Raw genomic sequence first — 8,143 nt, 5'->3', positions numbered from 1 at the left:
TATGTTTATATCTGTATTTATTTCTTTCTTTTCATTTTTCCTGCTCCACTCGTGAAGGTGTGTCGACACCACTTGGCTACAAACAATCAATCATTTTTTTTGCTGTATCAATCGTTCATTACAGGTTATAGATATATCATCTGCTGCGTTTAAAAAAAAAAAACCACCTCTTCTTGTTTCGCAATACCCATTAAACCATAACTCAATTTTCGAATCAAACATCAAAATCTAATAACACAGATGTGTTAAGAATCTTATATTCAATCTATCTGTAAGTTTTCATGCTTTAGTTCCTTCGTTTGATTTCAAATTTCAAAGTCAAAGTTTCGGGTTTAAAAAGTCAAACTATGTTCTTCAATCAAATTCGTGCTGTATGTAATGTTTCCAGTCAAATTAACGATTCCAATAGATTTTAGAAGTGATTTGAAACATAAGTTGTGTTATAATTTTTGGCCAAAACTTTACCAAACTCAAAATCATTTTTTTTTTCTAAAGAAACCGTAAGGCAGCAGCAGTAGCTGGAATCCTCATTTTTTTTTTATTTTGATTACTAAGTATTATAAACGCGTTTATATTAGACTATTGAAGAATTCAAATCCTTGTTCGTTATAATTACTTGGGTTTTGATATTTGAAAAATTATTGTTTTGGGAAGAAGAAGAAGAAGATAAACGGAACAAAATAACGAGTTAAATATTTGTGGGTTGTAATAATAATAAAAAAAAAACGGCAGCAGCCGAATGATTAGAGAGTTGTTCGGGTTTACGAGAGGTCATGGGTTCGAGTCCCGGCTTGGGCGATTTATAATTTTTTTTTTTTAGCATTTAAAGGTAGTTCCCATTTATTATTATTATTTTTATTATTATTATTATTATTATTATTATTATTATTGTTATTATTATTATTATTATTATTATTATTATTATTATTGTTATTGTTATTGTTATTGTTAGTACTAATTATTATTATTATAATTGTTATTATTACTAAAGTTATTATAAATACTTTGTATTATTATTATTATTAAGTATTAGGATTATTATTATTATTATTATTATTATTATTATTATTATTATTATTATTATTATTATTATTATTATTATTATTATTATTATTATTATCATTATTAGGAACATAATAAAACTTTCATTATAAACATTATAATTATTGACAAAATAATGCAACTTATTATTATTTTTGTAAATATTAGTAATTGTAACATTTTTGGTACTATTATTATTATTATAAATATGTTTAAGATTATTATTATTGTTATAAAACAATACAAGTTATTATTACTCTCACTAATATTAGTATAAATATCATTTTCGTAATTATTAGTTTTACTATTATTATTATTATTAACATATGTATCAGTTTTAACAATATCGTTATTTATATTAGTATTATCAATATTAAGAAAGGTATTATTATTAGTAAATCATTATTATCAAAACTATCATTTTCGTTACAAATAAATATTTTGTACCTAAAATATACTTAATACATATATTATAATCATATTAATAGTTTATATATCACCTACCAATTATAATAACATTATTTATATAAATAATTATATATAACGAATTAAGAATATTTTCATATAATACTAACCATATATATATATAAAGATATATTAATATAACGAAATATATAAATATTAAACATTTTAAATATATACACAAACTAAATAAGTATAATATATAATTCCAGTTATAATATATAAACTTGTTCGAATACGATTATACATTTTAATATATATACAAATGATATAGGTTCGTGAATCCGAGGCCAACCCTGCATTGTTCCGTTTTTCAATATAGTCATATGTATTTTTACTACAAAACACATTAGGTGAGTTTCATTTGCTCCCTTTTTAAATACTTTTGCAATATATATTTTTGGGACTGAGAATACATGCGCTACTTTATAAATGTTTGACGAAATAGACACAAGTACTTAAAACTACATTCTATGGTTGAATTATCGAAATCGAATATGCCCCTTTTTATTAAGTCTGGTAATCTAAGAATTAGGGAACAGACACCCTAATTGATGCGAATCCTAAAGATAGATCTATCGGGCCCAACAAGCCCCATCCAAAGTACCGGATGCTTTAGTACTTCGAAATTTATATCATGTCCGAAGGAGGATCCCGGAATGATGGAGATATTCTTATATGCATATTGTGAATGTCGGTTACCAGGTGTTCAATCCATATGAATGATTATTTTTGTCTCTATGCATGGGACGTATTATTTATGAGGACTGAAAATGAAATCTTGTGGTCTATTAAAATAATGGAAATGATTGTTATGATAAACTAATGAACTCACCAACCTTTTGGTTGACACTTTAAAGCATGTTTATTCTCAGGTATGAAAGAAATCTTTCGCTGTGCATTTTCTCAATTAGAGATATTACTTGGAGTCATTCATGACATATTTCAAAAGACATTGCATTCGAGTCATTGAGTTCATCAAGATTATTATTAAGTCAATTATAGTTGGATATATTGTGAAAGAGTATGCATGCCGTCAACTTTCAATGTAAATGAAAGTTTGTCTTTTAAAAATGAATGCAATGTTTGTAAAATGTATCATATAGAGGTCAAGTACCTCGCGATGTAACCTACTATTGTGAATCATTTGTAATCGATATGGACTTCGTCCGAATGGATTAGGACGGGTCGCTTCAATTATTGTGGGTTTAGGGTTTGATGACAAATTTAGAAGTATTTGTCATGGATTTGGGTGTTAGTCACTAGTTTGTAAGTGTATTGGTGGTTTTGATTTTTTAAGAACAAGTTTACTAGTCAAAATGGGTGTTGACTTGATTTGGTGTCAAAATGACTTTTGAGTCAAATTTTGGTGAATCAAGTATGTAAATACTTGATTTAGGTGTTAATTGGTGTTTTGGAAATATAATCACTAGCCGTTAGTGATTTTGGACGTTTTTGTGACTTTTGCCAAAATGGGTAAATTGAATTGGGTCAAATTTGATGATGACACTAGTTTTGGTCAAGTGGATGTTTAAACACTTGTGTTAAGTGTTAAATGGCGTTTTTGGAAGTAATCACACATGAGAAGTGATTTTGAGTCAAAGTGATGTTTAACAAGTCAAACGTGGTCAAACGCAATATGGGTCAATATTGCACGTGTTTGGGTTTTGGTGTAAATGATGCCTGAAATCATTACTACCTAAGTAGTAATTTAGTGTCAGGACCTAGGTTGATCAATTTGGCGACAAGTATGATTTTGATTAAATTGTACTTTGTGGTGTGGGTTTTAATTACCACCCGAAATGGTAATTGGTTTGTGTCCATTAGGTGTTAAATGGGCGGAGTTTGGTGAGCAAGGTGTGATCCCTCGGCTAAGGGATGTTTGTGTCGGGTTCTCTTTTAGAGAATGGTTATTTATGTGTATATTGTACATATGTGTGATATAGGTGGTTACTTGCTTGGATTTTATGTAGTGACCCGAACTTTTCCATGTTTATATATATTAATTGAGATTGATATTTACATGATTAAATGTTTCCAACATGTTAAGCAATCAAACTTGTTAAGACTTGATTAATTGAAATATGTTTCATATAGACAATTGATCACCCAAGTTGACCGGTGATTCACGAACGTTAAAACTTGTAAAAACTATATGATGACATATATATGGATATATATATATAGTTAACATGATACTATGATAAGTAAATATATCATTAAGTACATTAACAATGAACTACATATGTAAAAACAAGACTACTAACTTAATGATTTTTAAACGAGACATATATGTAACGATTATCGTTGTAAAGACATTTAATGTATATATATCATATTAAGAGATATTCATACATGATAATATCATGATAATATAATAATTTAAAATCTTATTTGATATTATAAACATTGGGTTAACAACATTCAACAAGATCGTTAACCTAAAGGTTTCAAAACAACATTTACATGTAACGACTAACGATGACTTAACGACTCAGTTAAAATGTATATACATGTAGTGTTTTAATATGTATTCATACACTTTTGAAAGACTTAAAGACACTTATCAAAATACTTCTACTTAACAAAAATGCTTACAATTACATCCTCGTTCAGTTTCATCAACAATTCTACTCGTATGCACCCGTATTCGTACTCGTACAATACACAGCTTTTAGATGTATGTACTATTGGTATATACACTCCAATGATCAGCTCTTAGCAGCCCATGTGAGTCACCTAACACATGTGGGAACTATCATTTGGCAACTAGCATGAAATATCTCATAAAATTACAAAAATATGAGTAATCATTCATGACTTATTTACATGAAAACAAAATAACATATCCTTTATAACTAATCCATACACCAACGACCAAAAACACCTACAAACACTTTCATTCTTCAATTTTCTTCATCTAATTGATCTCTCTCAAGTTCTATCTTCAAGTTCTAAGTGTTCTTCATAAATTATAAAAGTTCTAGTTTCATAAAATCAAGAATACTTTCAAGTTTGCTAGCTCACTTCCAATCTTGTAAGGTGATCATCCAACCTCAAGAAATCTTTGTTTCTTACAGTAGGTTATCATTCTAATACAAGGTAATAATCATATTCAAACTTTGGTTCAATTTCTATAACTATAACAATCTTATTTCAAGTGATGATCTTACTTGAACTTGTTTTCGTGTCATGATTCTGCTTCAAGAACTTCGAGCCATCCAAGGATCCATTGAAGCTAGATCCATTTTTCTCTTTTCCAGTAGGTTTATCCAAGGAAATTAAGGTAGTAATGATGTTCATAACATCATTCGAATCATACATATAAAGCTATCTTATTCGAAGGTTTAAACTTGTAATCACTAGAACATAGTTTAGTTAATTCTAAACTTGTTCGCAAACAAAAGTTAATCCTTCTAACTTGACTTTTAAAATCAACTAAACACATGTTCTATATCTATATGATATGCTAACTTAATGATTTAAAACCTGGAAACACGAAAAACACCGTAAAACCGGATTTACGCCGTCGTAGTAACACCGCGGGCTGTTTTGGGTTAGTTAATTAAAAACTATGATAAACTTTGATTTAAAAGTTGTTATTCTGAGAAAATGATTTTTATTATGAACATGAAACTATATCCAAAAATTATGGTTAAACTCAAAGTGGAAGTATGTTTTCTAAAATGGTCATCTAGACGTCGTTCTTTCGACTGAAATGACTACCTTTACAAAAACGACTTGTAACTTATTTTTCCGACTATAAACCTATACTTTTTCTGTTTAGATTCATAAAATAGAGTTCAATATGAAACCATAGCAATTTGATTCACTCAAAACGGATTTAAAATGAAGAAGTTATGGGTAAAACAAGATTGGATAATTTTTCTCATTTTAGCTACGTGAAAATTGGTAACAAATCTATTCCAACCATAACTTAATCAACTTGTATTGTATATTATGTAATCTTGAGATACCATAGACACGTATACAATGTTTCGACCTATCATGTCGACACATCTATATATATTTCGGAACAACCATAGACACTCTATATGTGAATGTTGGAGTTAGCTATACAGGGTTGAGGTTGATTCCAAAATATATATAGTTTGAGTTGTGATCAATACTGAGATACGTATACACTGGGTCGTGGATTGATTCAAGATAATATTTATCGATTTATTTCTGTACATCTAACTGTGGACAACTAGTTGTAGGTTACTAACGAGGACAGCTGACTTAATAAACTTAAAACATCAAAATATATTAAAAGTGTTGTAAATATATTTTGAACATACTTTGATATATATGTATATATTGTTATAGGTTCGTGAATCAACCAGTGGCCAAGTCTTACTTCCCGACGAAGTAAAAATCTGTGAAGGTGAGTTATAGTCCCACTTTTAAAATCTAATATTTTTGGGATGAGAATACATGCAGGTTTTATAAATGATTTACAAAATAGACACAAGTACGTGAAACTACATTCTATGGTTGAATTATCGAAATCGAATATGCCCCTTTTTATTAAGTCTGGTAATCTAAGAATTAGGGAACAGACACCCTAATTGACGCGAATCCTAAAGATAGATCTATTGGGCCTAACAAACCCCATCCAAAGTACCGGATGCTTTAGTACTTCGAAATTTATATCATATCCGAAGGGTGTCCCGGAATGATGGGGATATTCTTATATATGCATCTTGTTATTGTCGGTTACCAGGTGTTCACCATATGAATGATTTTTATCTCTATGTATGGGATGTGTATTGAAATATGAAATCTTGTGGTCTATTGTTACGATTTGATATATATAGGTTAAACCTATAACTCACCAACATTTTTGTTGACGTTTTAAGCATGTTTATTCTCAGGTGATTATTAAGAGCTTCCGCTGTCGCATACTTAAATAAGGACAAGATTTGGAGTCCATGCTTGTATGATATTGTGTAAAAACTGCATTCAAGAAACTTATTTTGTTGTAACATATTTGTATTGTAAACCATTATGTAATGGTCGTGTGTAAACAGGATATTTTAGATTATCATTATTTGATAATCTACGTAAAGCTTTTTAAACCTTTATTGATGAAATAAAGGTTATGGTTTGTTTAAAAATGAATGCAGTCTTTGAAAAACGTCTCATATAGAGGTCAAAACCTCGCAACGAAATCAATTAATATGGAACGTTTTTAATCAATAAGAACGGGACATTTCAGTTGGTATCAGAGCGTTGGTCTTAGAGAACCAGAAAATTTTCATTAGTGTGTCTTATCGAGTTTGTTAGGATGCATTAGTGAGTCTGGACTTCGACCGTGTTTTCTTTAAAAATGATTGCTTAACATTTTTGTTGGAAACTATATATTTTTAACATATGAATATTATGTTATATATTAATCTCTTAACGTGTTTGATATTATGTGATAGATGTCTACCTCTAGAACAAGTCCCATTGACTCATCTAATAATAATGAAGAGTCAAATGTAAATTGGAATGATTTGTGGACTGATTCACAAGTTCCCGAAGAGGAACCGGAAGAAGAGTCGGAACCGGAAGAAGAATCGGAACCGGAAGAAGAATCGGAACCGGATGAAGAAATAGAACCGGTGGGGGAAATAATAAAACGGTTAAGTAAAAGAAAATCCTCAACCAACCGACCAAAGTTAATTATGGTCAATGGTATTTCCGCCAAGGAAGCAAAATATTGGGAGGATTACCAATTCTCCGATGAATCGGATTCCGACGAGAATTCCGATGATGTTATAGAAATTACCCCAACTGAATTTAAAAAGGCAAAAGAAAATAATAAGGGAAAGGGCATAAAAATAGAGAAATCTAATTCCAACCCCGATGAACTTTATATGTATCGTCAACCCCCGAAGTCCTTAAGTTGTAACAATGACCCGGGAACCTCTAAACCACCAGGTTTTTCTAAACCAATGTGGACAACGACGGCTCGTATTAGGGGAACATCATATATCCCTAGAAACTTGGCAAAAAGAACCAAAACCGAAGAAGAAGAAACGAGCGAGTCGGAATAAGATAGTTGTATTCGTGTGGTGTAATATATGTAATATAGTGTTCTTATGCTTTATGATATATGTAAAAATTGCTTGTATTAATAAGTATTTTTTTTATGAAACTAACTCTTGTCTATTTTACAGTTTAAAAACACAAAATGGATAGACAACCCAATATTTTAAGAGACCTACCCGGAGACATGATTGATGAAATCTTGTCTAGAGTCGGCCAGAATTCTTCGGCACAACTATTTAAGGCGAGATCAGTTTGTAAGACATTCGAAGAACGTTCCAAGAATGTCTTGGTTTATAAGAGACTTTCATTTGAAAGATGGGGGATATCACATTGGGAAACCCATAAGTTACGATGTGTTTACTTTGACGCATATATTGCGGGGAACCCAAATGCTATTTTACGCAACGGGTTAAGAAATTATTTTGACTCAATATATCCGAATATTGGACTTCGTGATTTAGAAAAAGCGGCTAACATGCAACATAAAGAAGCATGTTATGCTTACGGATTAGTAATGTTCGCTTCTCACCAAAGTGAGAACAAGAACATCGGGCTACAACTATTAAACAAAACGTTTCCACAAGTGACGGAGTCTGTAATT

The sequence above is a fragment of the Rutidosis leptorrhynchoides genome, chromosome 11 (assembly GCF_046630445.1).
Source record: "Rutidosis leptorrhynchoides isolate AG116_Rl617_1_P2 chromosome 11, CSIRO_AGI_Rlap_v1, whole genome shotgun sequence".
NCBI classification, from domain to species: Eukaryota; Viridiplantae; Streptophyta; class Magnoliopsida; order Asterales; family Asteraceae; genus Rutidosis; species Rutidosis leptorrhynchoides.
Note: the sequence above shows the minus strand (reverse complement) of the source record.